We start from the raw sequence: 14,066 nt of genomic DNA, 5'->3' as shown, positions 1-14,066 counted from the left end.
ATCCCCTAAATCTTCAACCACATATTGTCTGCTAAAGGGAATCCTTTTCATCGAACTAATGTTTCTAACATATTTTCTAATATTAAATTGGCAAAAATTTCCCTTCCGGCTTTATGTCTTTTGAATTTCGTGGCTATGTATAAAGCGCTCATGTCTGGAAATACTATACATCGTTGAAAGGTCTTGAAATATCCTACAAAATGACGATATGAATCATTAGCATCAACAGTTATAGATGTGTAAACATGGAGTTCACTAACGCCGAAATTCGCGATATTTTAAAGTTTTCCTTCGATCAATCAGCTAGAAACACGTTCCGTGAAAGTAATGGTGTTTTGGGTGATGGCACTCCATCACTTCGAACTGCGGAGGAATGGTTTCGACGATCCAGAGCGGGTGAAAGCGACACCATAGATAAACCAGCCGGCGGAAAACCTGTGACGACGAATACCGATCAAATCATGGAAAACATCGAGTTAAAACCGCATGTGGAATCACCAGACAACGCCCAGGAGATGGGAGTTAGTCACCAAACTATTTTAAGCCCTCCGGGGAACGAATTCGACCCATTTTTGAAGCGGATGGTGACTGGCGACGAAAAATTGATCACATTTGACAATATCAAGCGAAAAGGGTCGTGGTAGAAGGCCGTTAAATCGTCCCAAACAGTGGCCAAGCCCGGATTGACGGCCAAGAAGGGTTTGCTGTGTGTTTGGTGAGATTGAAAGCGTATCATCCATTATGAGCTGCTCCCATATGGCCAGTGGCTTAATTCTATCTACTGTGAACAACTGAACCGATTGAAGCAGGCGATCGACCATAAGCGTCCAGAATTGACCAACAGGAAGGGTATAGTGTGACTCATCAGAAGCTATGGGAGCTCGAATGGGAGGAGCGCCAAGTGATTACCACCTGTTCCTGTCCATGGTGATCGCACTTGGTGGTGTAAAGTTGAACTCAAAAGAGGCTTGTAAAAAGTGGGTGTACGAGTTCTTCGCAAATAAGGAGACGGGTTTCTACGAGTGGGTATTATGAAGTTGCAGTCTAGATGGAAACAGATTATCGAACGAAACGGCGCATATTTAAACTAAATCCGATCACTGTAACACTTTTTATAAAGCATCGAATGAGAGCAAAAAAGCGGAAGGGAGATATTTGCCAACCTAATATTGAGTAAGAAAACCTCTTGGTGACATCGAGAGTTATAAACATTTGAAAGAAATTAAGAGTCTTTAGTTGATTGTTGGTACCAAAATAGCAAAACAAAATTACCAAGAATCCGAAAGTATCGAAGGAGCAATGGACTTTATCAAAATTCATATGGAAATAACGGTTATCTTATAGATTTTAGATTTTGATTTATGTTTCTAAACTAATTAGATTCTGTAGCGATTAGCTCCAATTATAGTCACAAAAACTACATGTTTCTTTCTGTCAAAGGTTAATATCTATCAAAATCAGGAGAGCGAATTCTACACCTTTATGAAATTCGATACTTTATCAAGACCGTTTTATTTTTCGCATCTTAATTCAATATGGATAAAGTCTTGAGATTCAGTTAGGAGCTTTGTAATGCTTCAGACATAGGTTGGAACTTTTCTCTATTCTGAGCCCAATAACTTGGAATAAATAATCTCCGTAAGACTAAGAACCTTCTAGCATCAAAACTAGATCAATCGTTGAACAATGATTCTGAAGAGTTCTAACAGCAGCCCTCCAGTTACTGTTAAAGCACTGTTAATACCAACCAACAGCTAACAGCCAATAATGTCAGCCAAAAATGCTCACCTTCAAAATCAACAAAGTCAACCACCACCTTTAGTCGCACACAAACCGCTCACAATTCAAGATCGACGCGTGCTGTCCGGTCTCGGCTGCTCCCATTACAGCCAGCCAATACAGCAAGCACCAAGCAAGCAAGTCAACCAAAGCGAACCACCCCACAGCATGCCAGCAACGAACAGCTGCTACTGTTTTGCTGCCACAAGCATACTCGTCGCAACGATCGTTGGTCGATCGGTTGGCACAGCACAACACACACGATCACCAACCGTCGAGCCGTGTGTTTTCATTCGTCGCGTGTTGTCTGCCTCCACTGCTGCTGTGGCTTTCGCTAACTCGGTTAGCTGTGTTTGCCGGTTGTTACACTAACAACAACAACAACAACACAGCTTGTGTTGGTTGCGCATGCGCGCCGCCGCCACCTCATCAGCATTGAAAACAAAAACAACAGCAGTAGTAAGCAAAAGAGCACTTCGTTCGGCATAGAGTACGTTGGCTGGCTGACTGGTTGCTCGTTTAGCGGCGCGTTGACGCGTTCACTGTTTGTTCGCGCTTCTGCTCGCGTGCTCGTGCGAATCTACTATGTGTACGCTGGCGAGTGTTTAACGCGTTGCGCATACATTTTGATCGCTCGCTCGTTCATCATCGACAACCAACCAACTAACTAACAACTAAGCGAAAAACACAGCCAATGCCGTCGCTGTTTTCTGCGTTCGATTTTATTGCAGTCTTCGCGGTGCGTTGTGTCTTCGCCCCACACAATTGATTAATTGCTTGACGGGCTGTGTAGTATTTACCGTTCGGCCGGGTGAAAGTGAAATTCTAATTGTCATTTGCGCACGAATTTAAGCGCTAAAGCTCGACGCTTGCGGTAGTGTGTGTTGCGAGCGCGAATATTCTTAAGAAGTGTTGTGGAGAGTACTTGTGTAATTTAAGAATTGTGTACTTAATGGATGTGTTACAAAAATATTTATTAAATCAAACAGCTATTAACTAATGAATATATCTATTAAAAATAAAGTAATAACAAAACAAATAATAGAAGGTAAAACTAAGATTCTAAAACGGATTTTAAAAAACATAAAAAAAGTTAATTTTGAACCAAAAAAAATTGTTAAAAAAATAAGACGTTCAAAAATATTGTGAATCTTAAGAAAGTACGAAAATTAATAAATATTTGTGAAAATTAAATAAAATCTTGGAAACGTTGGAGGCTATCCCACAAAAAATAAATAATTGCTATAGCTTGTTTCTAACTGCTATATTTAAAAAAAAATAATCCGTTAAAATTATATATTATGAAATTATAAATAAAAATTTAAAAATATACAGTGAAAATTAAATCTGTAGTGCATATATGAAAAATCAACTGGATATTTTCATTTGTCAAAACAAAACACGCTCTCAAAAATATTGTTATCGTGCAGAGAAGTGCATTTCTTCAAGAGTTTTGCCTTATTTATGCAGCAACAATCCAACAACTTTAGTCAAACTACAACAAGGAAAAGGTCAGTAAAATTGCACATCTTCACAACTCCTATTAGAATTAAGTTACTAAAGTAAAAAGGGTATAAATACCTATAATACCCATTAATTAATTTAAAAATTGTCAGAAAACTGTAGTATCAGAAACAAAACAAAATATTTATTTGAGAAAAAAAAAACAAAAAAAATATCTATGAGGGTCGATACTTAATCACCGGAAACTTTTGTGAGAGCACGAAAAAATAAATATAAAAAAAAGATCATCGAAAAAGTCATTCATATCAAATAACGTTTTTTTTTTTTAATTTCAAAAGTGAAATTGGCCTCAAATTTGCGTGTTCTATATCATTTACTAGTGTCGCCAAATGAGAATATGTTTATACACCAAACAAACAAACATCAATACAAATACAACAATATATACCAGTGTATATCCTTTGGGCACAGAGTTGGAAAGAAATAAAAAAGTTTGACTTATTTGAGAGATTTGTTAAAAATTTTAAATTGAATCTTCTTGCAATAGTTGGCTCATATGTCAATTTGTATTTGTGAATGTGGCGAATTACGGCAAAAAGGTTTATATTTCATAGATATTTATAAGGTGGTGAATGATATCTAAACTCAAGAGAATGGCTTTAAGCCAATTTTCGTCCAATTTATATTGAGAAAAGACAAATACAGTATGTGCTTGTAACTAACCGTGATAGATTATAGTTGTATATATCAAAATCTTCACAACTGGCTGATTGATTAATTCACGACATCTACTTTGGCTTGCTCGAAAATTGTTTGATCTATTTCAAAAATAAATTAAATTAGATAAATCTGTTAATTAGATATCTGTGGAATTAAAATGATAAATTAGTTAGTATTATTATTAGGGCGAATGGGAGATTTCCACACCCATTAAACTTTCACTATTCGCAAAAACCAAATGACAAACCAAATCAATTAATTTTTTTTAGGAAATAGAAATATTTGCTGTTTTGATCCGGCCATCAACATACATAGCTAAATTTAAAATTGTCCAATTCGGATTTGACCTACATAACGGTATTTTTGATCTCTGTATTGATTTTCTCTGTATTACATATTTCAAAACATTATTCTTTAAATTTAATTAAATTAGAAATTTTAAATAAATAAAAAATTGGAAATTAATACAGTGGAACTTCCATAACTCGAACTTCCTTAACTCGAACTCTTGAATCGGCAATATAAGTCAAATTTCATACGAATTTTCTTCCATAAATCGATATTTTCGACCAGAGCATAATACGAAATTTAAAATTTTATGGATTTCATAAAGCATGGAACAAAAGTATGGAAAACAGACGTCGTGAGCCAAACAAAATTACAGAATACGTGTTTTAACGTATGTACAAAAACCGTTTGTCAAGTAAATAAATAAAACAGTATATAAATCTATATTTTCCAGCTTTTTGAAAAGTGGTATAACTCGAAGTCTCTCTAATTCGAACTTTTTTTTTGGGGATTATAGTGATTCGAGTTAGAGAAGTTCCACTGTCTTTCTTTTTATATCTGAAGGAATTTTTCGTTATATAAAATTTTTAAATTTACAAAAGTAAAGTTAAATTTATATATGAAATTGGAGGATTAGTAATAAGAGTTATATCCTATTAAAATAAATTAATGTGCCATGTGGTAAAGAAATGTCTGTTAAAATTCTTTTTCTTCAAATAGATGACACAAGACGCTGTTTCTATTTTTTCACTAAAAATCGGCTAATATTTTCCAAGGAAAAGAACCAGTTCTATTTTTTTAGAAAAAAAAATACTGAAACTGTGTTTTCTAAACTAATAAAATCTTTCTATAATAACTGAAATTGTAAATTATAAATTTAAATACTTAATTATATGCATTTGGTGAGTGATTTTACTAAATTTGTCATTTTTAAAAACAGATTTTACGGCAATAAAGATATTAAATATTTTAACCTATAAATTATGGTATTAAAAATTTCAGATTTTGTAAAAAAACGAAAATAGTTAAATCAGTTTTTCGAAAATATTTATAAAAAACAAAAAAAATTAAATATTTTTTTTTAAATATTAATTTAGTAAAAAAAATATTATGTAATAATAGTTGTTATATTATGTAAAAAAAAATTATTAAAAATATTATATTATTAATTAGAATTATTTTTAAAAATTATTGGTAAATTATTATTTTACGTAAGAAAATAATTTTATTTGATTTATTTTCTTAAGATTCTAATTATTTGGTAATGATATTTAATATGCATTTAAATAGTAATCATTTATTTATAAAAATGTTACTTCACAACCCTGAGTCATCCCGCATAAAAAAAGTTTCTTTTGCCACCGTGTTAACTTCATAAATTCTTTGAGGCAAATCACTTATTAGTTAGTATACACTTCCCACCACCGCTACAAAGTTTCCACCCAAAACAGCAAAACCAAAAAAAATTCCACAATCATATTTGCTTATCGCCCGCCAATGGTCGCATGTGTCATCAACCGCCCTGCAACATTAATATTTATGCATATTGCTAGCAATAAAATTTTGTTGCAAGTACCTGCCCACGATATTAACTACGGCAGCGACTTAAGGCGACCAAGCTGGAGCCACACTGGTCGCCAATAACAAAAACTTAAGTAGCTGCGTCAAACTATGGGAAATTATTAAAAACAAGGGAGCAGCATAGGCAGCTCAAAGAGGTTTTTGGGGGACAGGCAACAGGCGGAAAGCACACATTGCAACAAACACACTGCGTGGCAAAGACATTTCCTTGTAAATACGAAATGCATTGGTAGGCGCTCGACGCATTGTTCTCCAGCCATCCGGTAGCAGACACACTCATTTCCGTTACTAACTGCCGCGGCACTAAAATCCACTGGTTGTAAAGAAGAAATGCACGCGATTTGCATGCCGCGCACGTCAACGCACTTCAGTCAAAAGCAACAAAATTACAACAACAACAAAAATGAAAAATAAAAAAATAATAATTGTCAACGAAAAAGGAATAAATAAATAAAAACAGCAAGAACGTAGACAATTGAATTATTTTGTGGCAACAACAACAACAACAAGTGGTCAATAATGGTTTGGTCAAAATCATAGCCGGTTGCCTTGGCCACTTTTACTGCGCCTCTTAGTGCGCTTATTGTTGTCAGTGGCTTTGGCCGCACTTCTGTGTGGCAATAAAAATGCACAAATGTAAATTAGCCGACTGCTGGCTGTTAGCTGCTGCGCGTGCGCAACTTTTGTAGCAGACATTTTTTATGCTTTTATTATTGTTATTGTTGGTGGAAAATAAGTTGTTTTATGTTGCATTGGTTATCGGTGAAGAACTTCGGTTGTAATGCAGGGTGTGGATGCAAGGGCAGGATATGCCTGCATTCCAATAGGAGGTCTCATTGAACTCTCTTGATTATAAGAAAACTGTTACGATGAAGGCAAAATAAGACTCGCATCATCCAAACTGTATTTGCTTTACATTATGAACTCTCTTGGTACTAGCAAAGCAAAAGAACAGACTGCACATAAACCAACAATATACGATTTGTCTTCATTCAAAATGCCAACAATGAAGTAAATATACAGATTTGATAGACAGTTGAATAATTATCAGTATTGCTCCATACGTTCATCGAAAATATAAACGAGTTGAGTGTTCTTTGGCTGCTCGCTTACAGAAAATAAGATAACAAAATTTGTGCAGAATTGAACCAAATTTGAGAGTAAATGTGTTTATGCTTAATTAAAATATAATTGTCTTTGGGGAGTGGTGCTAAATCAGTAATACAGCTTTCATTGGATAATATTAACTAATATCACTGTGTGATTTTCACATATTCATATAAATTTTAATCAAACTACTCATTTAAAATTCTATTAATATTGTTGTAGAATTGTTCTGTAATTAATATTTGTTGAGAACCCCTGGCCTAAGCTTTAGTTCATAAAACGGATTTTGAATAATTCATTAATATCTTTTATATTTCGGTAATATATGCCTCCATGTTGCTGATGTTGTTGTTTCAACGAAAGACTAATCGGTCGTTGATTTAAAAAAAATGGATAAAAATTTGTTGGAAATCCCTGGACTTAACTCTGGCGCTTAGTTCGCCCAATACATTTTATATGATGGAAATCCTGTAAAGGTGACTATTCTCGGTTGGATTAACAACCCATTCGCACTGAATCGTTACAGTAGATTCTAAAAAAAGATCCGTTTACTCCCTCACAAGATAAATAAGAATATCTCTAGCCATAATTTGGTAGCTTATTTTCAATCAAACTGCCTTAGAAGAGCTGGAATTACTAATATGCTCTATTAACCATTTCATCATGATAATAATCAAATAAGAAATTCCATAGCCCCTAATATCAACAAAGATATATTTCCTGTATAATATTAGGGACATTTTCTGGTATTGTATAGATTTTTCTAAAGTCATTATTAGAGCCATCGGAGATTCGGAGTCATATAAGCTGGATGAAACGGTTTGATATACCATACAATTAAAGGGTTAGAGGTTCAGAGACGCGAAAAAATTAGAATTTTCAGTATTTTTTTTTTGCTATTTAATCATGATTTTTTACAAAAGTAATAATATGGCATTATTACACAATGTTTTGACTTGAGGTCACGAAAATTTTGAAAAAAAATTAATAGTATCCAAAAATATTTCGGTTTGTATTGACCCAGTTCAAAAAAAAAAGATCTTTGCGGTGACAATCATAAATCCTTGGAGATTCATCTAAAATCACTCGGATAAGGAAAATTAGTTTTATAAATAGATAATCGTTTTTCATTTTACATTTAATTCATTTTTTTTTTAATTTTAGAAGTGTTTTCTAGATTTTCGGGATTTGGTCTTAAAAATCGAAATTTTTGGAAAACAAAAAAGCTTCGTTCATCTATCTACTGAGCGATTATCGAGTTACAGCTGTCCCCATTTCAAAAAACATTGTTTTGAGAAAATGCAAAAAAAATGATTTTTTGAAAATCATGACTACCCCTAACCCCTTAAGAAGAAAATTTAGATTATCAGGCAGGTTCTGTAATTCACTTCCGAGTGAAATTCAAGCAAATTCACTTACAATCTGATATTTGGTGTACTTTCGATTTTACTTTTCAAATTCCACATTTTTTTTTTAATTTTCACTCGGATGGTATTTCTATATTTTGAATTTTTTAGTAGCTATATCGTGTAATTATTATTTTTTCTTGCCTTTCGAATCTAAATATTTGGATTTTGGAGACTAACTTCGAAAATTGGAGAATACTTTTTTAAACTTAACGATATTTTTTGTAACTTTCTGCTTTAAGCATAAAGAAAAGATATACATCCTTTCTAGAAGAGACAGATCCATTTTACGTAATTGGTTCGAGCCAACTTCTTCGAATATTCCATAGTTTAGTGGGTGTCTATAGAACTAAATACATATAAGTATAGACATTTGGGAGCTAACTTAATCAAGTGCCTCATCATATAGTATATTTAGTAGCTTCGGTAGTATATTAAGCTAACTGCGAGTACTTTAGGACTTCAGCCACAAATTTCAGCAGAAAAAGTCATAAAATTCCCTATAAAACACCTACCAACAATGTATTACGAACTTCTGTATATTGAATTGTCCACTTATGGTTACTAAACACACCGCAGCAGCTGCTTAACAAATTAGTTTGTCGTTTTATTAATTCTCGCAATTTGTAATGTGAAAAACCAGTTCAATTTGTAACTGAATACTATGAATTGGAATGAACAATACCTACGAGTAGAAGAAGAAATTAATCTCAGCAGTTCGAAGTATTGTTTATTATTGTTGTTATTGCTTTTTAGTGGTATTAAGCTAAGCGGCAGATACAAACAAAGTACGTGTAAATATAACAAACTACGCGATTGGGATGCGCTATTTGCATATGAACTGAAGGTAGATTATACTAGCTATTCTGGTATGATATATAGACATATATGTAAATGGTTACTGTTATATATGTTTGTATGTAAACACGTGTCGCACTGCGATTATTAATGCACTACAAGTTAATAGCAAAATGAGCGCATTTTTATAAATAAATTGTGTGGCTAAAAAGGTACCGACTAACATGCATGTGTGGGGAGAGAGAGAGACTATAAAAGCAAATAAGAGTTATTGATAAATTTATATAAACATATATACAAATATTATTAAGAGTATAAAACTGCTATAGAAATTTGCTTATTTGTAGTTTTGTTCGTTCATTTAAGGTTTATATGTGTGTCCATGTGTTTATTGTTGTTTTTGTTGGATTAACCGTAATAGCATGTAAACCAAGCTTTGATAAATGTGCACAATTTGAATATTATTATTTATTTAGTTTTTTTCTACTCTTTGATAACATAATAAATCAGCTTTAGCATAACATTTTGTGTTGGCTTTGTATCGCAGCATCAGAAGAGCGAAAAAAAATGCAACAAAATAAATATATCTTTTCGGTTTGGTGACAAAAAGCAGCAGCTTGGCGTCTGCGAACCGGTTTAATTAAAAATCTTTTGTTTCGTCCGACGTTCGACCGATGTTCGACTAAAAGCGTCTGCGATATACATGTGTTAATGTTTCTACAAATTGGTTATCTCATTTTCCATTTTAACACCTAATTCTCAATTTTTCCTGACCGTTAAGCGCTACATACATATGTTAGCGCATAGTGGCATTGATTTATTTATTGATTGGTCTTATTTATTTCAATGAGGTTTTTTTGGAATTTGATTTTTTTGATTTTAAATTTTTTTATTTTTTATTTCGAGCTGTAATTTTGTATTATAACACTGGAATACATATTTATTACCACACCTTCTTACTAATTAATTAGTAGAAAACAATATTCCAAAATCATTTATATATTTGTTTATATTTTTTTACAATGGAAGTGTTTTGTTCTAATGGACCATACTATTAATTTTGTTTGTTGCAATTAGACAAATTACAAATTATTCACATTTACATCGACGTCTACGGAAGTGTACACACACACATACGCATATGAAGTGATCATACAGGCGTATTTCGAAACATAAATTTCAAAAAAAAAATATATATATATGCTGACCTATTGGCTATTCCACTACGAATTGTTTACACTGATATTTTAATACATAATTTATATAGAGCACTAATAGAAATATTTTGATGATATTTATTACGAACACAATGATTTTCATATTTCATGACATCTCTATATTCTTAGCTAATCAGTTTTGAAGACACCGATAAAAAACAACACCCTCATAGTTTCTCTATAATTTGAGATTAAAGGACAATAAGGAGTCTACAGCCTTGTGGCCGCTGTATTCTCCCTCATCATGAGCCTTCATTGCAACACTCTTTAGCTAAAAACCAAGTAATATTTAAAAATCAATACAATCTTGAAAACATACTATTGAAAAGCTATCAAAATAACATTTATAAAATCTACCTTCTGAGAGTAATGGTATAAATAAGTTACGTTGATCATCACTATTGATACCTCTACCAGATTCGCATACTGTAAGGCTCCCAAGTGCCTTACTAAGATCGAAATTGATCAAAAATTGTTTCCCGAGAATAGTTAAAGCTTTTCTTTAGTTTTCTAACCCTAAGCAAACATGCAACCCTCTAACTTCGACTCCCGATTCTCATGCACATCTATCCTTACTACTTTCAATTGGAATTTATTTTCTCCCAATACAATTTGAACATGTTATAGCGGTCCTACAGCAGTTTTATCATGAGAAAAACTTCTAGTGAAGAAGCTTAAAGCTTTTCCCAGAAAACTTGTATAAACATTAAACAGATGAAATATTTTTATAATCTATACTACTATTATAAAGAGGAAAGTTTTGTATGTATGGTTGTAATGAATAAACTCAAAAACTACTGTGCTGATTTCAAAAATTCTTTCACCACTGGATAGCTACATTCACCTCGAGTAACATAGGCTATATTTATTTCTAGAATCTCAACTTTCTGGAAATAGTTCCCAGGTGAGGATATCAAAAAGAAACCGTGATGGAGAATCTTAATCTGAAACTGAAAATCGTCTTGCAAGTCATTCTCTTCGCAATCGTGTGCCAAGTACGCGCTTGAGAGTCGAGTACGGAGCGTGTGCAACGGCTTAAAGAACAAAATATTACAAATATACAAGCTCGCACTAGGGCGCCTTCATAATCAGAGAGAAAGACATCGGACACCAAAAACTAGAGAATGAACCCACGTAAGAAACGAGAAACTACATACATATTTGTGGGAGAGTGTGTATAAGTGTGTAAAAACTTATAAATTTTGAAATATTTGTTTAAAACCGTGCGAATCCGGAGCGGTCTCCTAGTATTTATATAAACAACAAAATATTGAAGCATATTAATTCATAGTGCTTATGGCTATAGCTAATAAGCACTGCCGGAATTCTTTCTTCAACTCAATATCTCCTAGAATAAATAATTAAATATTTTAGATTTAATTAAATTAAATAATATATCTGCAAACATAATTCATATTTTTCTAAAGCAAAACTGTTGTCTTTTTTTCTACACAATTTCGCATTATCACCTTTGAGAACTTCTTCTTAACTCCATCAAGATGAGCTCAAGGTCACCGCCACTTCATTGTCATTACTTTCATTGTCATTAATATTTCCCACAACATAAAATTCTTGTTTTGAATGCTACACTTAACAACAACAACAAACACAAACCACATGTATACACTCAACAACATCACAACTTGTCACCCAATCAAAGGGTAATTCAATAAAGCATAACAAAAATCGGAACAAAAATCAGCACACAAAGCATAACAATACAGTGCCAAGGGTGGCAATAGCATTAAAACTGGAGTGCTCTCGAACTGTCGGCAGACAAGAAATGTTACAAAGCAATTGTTTAAGTACTTCATTATACAATGTGCTTCAGCGTGTTATATTTGTAGCAGCGGTTGAGTGTTTAAAGGAACAAAGCATTGAAGTGCTTTGAAGTACACCAATTATTATGCAAATTTACTTTTCACACATTTTGTGCTCCAGTTTTTTTTCGAAGCAAACTTTTTTTTTTGCAATTTTTGTTGTTTTTTGTAAGTAAGTATGTGTGTACATAATATTTTTTTATATAAACAGTTGTCGCCAAGCATTGCATATTTATGATTCTCTTACAAATATTATATTTATTTAACCAAAAAAAAAATCGAAATAATAATATTTTATAATAAAAATAATATACTTTCTAAAAATTAAAAAATAAATAAATGGACATTTTCGACATAATTTTAAAAGGCAATATTCCAACAGAAATGATCAATAATTAAAAATTTAAAAAATAGATGCATTATGAAATTTTTTTTTTTTTTGAATTTTGTTTTTATAAAAAACAAGTAAGGAAGGGCTTAGTTCGGGTGTAACCGAACATTTTATACTCTCGCAATTTATTGATGTAATTTAATAAAGATAACACAATTCGACCTATATATTGGGTATAAAGTTCAATAGAATAACGAAAATCATCATAAATAGTATATGTGGACTGAGGTAATTCCTAAACTGATTTCACTCGTTTTCACCACCAATATACAATGTATCGAAGACTATACGCTCACTTAATTTAATATTACTTATAATTGGGTATATGGGATCTGGGAGAATTTATGACGCGTATTTTACAGTGTGTTTCACAGTGTTTGTGTAAAGTTTTATTTCGCTATCTTCATTGGTTCCTAATGTATACATTATAAAGTGAAGGAATAAGATGAAATTCAAAAATGAGTTATATGGGAAGTTATCGTGGTTGTGAACCAATTTCGTCCATTTTTCACACGTATCATCAGGGTGTCAAGAAAATATTATATACCGAATTTCATTGAAATCTGTCTAGTAGTTCCTGAGATATGGTTTTTGACCCATAAGTGGGCGACGCCACGCCCATTTTCCATTTTGTAAAAAAATCTCAGTGCAGCTTTCTTCTGCCATTTCTTATGTAAAATTTGGTGTTTCTGACGTTTTTCGTTAGTGAGTTAACTCACTTTTAGTAATTTTCAACCTAACCTTTGTATGGGAGGTGGGCGTGGTTATTATCCGATTTCTTTCATTTTTGGACTGTATAAAGAAATGGCTAAATTAAACGACTGCAGAAAGTTTGGTTTATATAGCTCTATGGGTTTCCGAGATATGTACCAAAAACCTATTTGGGGGCGGGGCCATGCCCACCTACCCACAAAAATTACATCTGAATATGCCCCTTCATAGTGCGATCCTTCATACCAAATTTTATTTCCATAGCTTTATTTACGGCTTAGTTATGATACTGTATAGGTTTTCGGTTTCCGCCATTTTGTGGGCGTGGCAGTGGCCCGATTTTGCCCATTTTCGAAAGCAACCTCCACAGGGTGCCAAGGAACATATGATCCAAGTTTCATTAGGATATCTTAATTTTTACTCAATTTATCGCTTGCACGGACGGACAGACAGACGGACGGACAGACATCCGGATTTCAAATCCACTCGTCATCCTGATCATTTATGTATATATAACCCCATATCTAACTCTTATATTTCTTGGTGACACAAACAACCGTTATGTGAACAAAACTATGATACTCTGTGCAACAGGTCGCGAGAGTATAAAAATTAGATAAAGCAAATTTCTAATTTTTCAAAAGACGGTATTAAAAAAATTAATAAAAATTTATGGTGACAATAAAATATTTTTGGAAAAAGGTTTTTTTCAAACATTGTTTTTAAAAATTTTTAATTAAGAAAATCGATTTTTTTTCACAGGAGAATAAAATAATATAAATAT

The 14,066-nt window shown here is 32.8% G+C and overlaps 1 protein-coding gene across 1 annotated transcript in view; it reads left to right on the top strand.

Moving 5' to 3' along the window:
• Positions 1-1,835: 1,835 nt before the first annotated feature.
• Positions 1,836-14,066, top strand: part of LOC105215582 (protein embryonic gonad) — a 58,291-nt gene continuing 46,060 nt past the window's right edge. The window contains exon 1 of the mRNA XM_011189587.3: positions 1,836-3,290. The gene's annotated coding sequence lies outside the window, so the exon portion shown is untranslated. The remainder of the gene's footprint in view (positions 3,291-14,066) is intronic.

Source organism: Zeugodacus cucurbitae, chromosome 4 (assembly GCF_028554725.1).
Source record: "Zeugodacus cucurbitae isolate PBARC_wt_2022May chromosome 4, idZeuCucr1.2, whole genome shotgun sequence".
Lineage (NCBI taxonomy): Eukaryota > Metazoa > Arthropoda > Insecta > Diptera > Tephritidae > Zeugodacus > Zeugodacus cucurbitae.
This window is presented reverse-complemented; position numbering and strand designations above follow the sequence as displayed.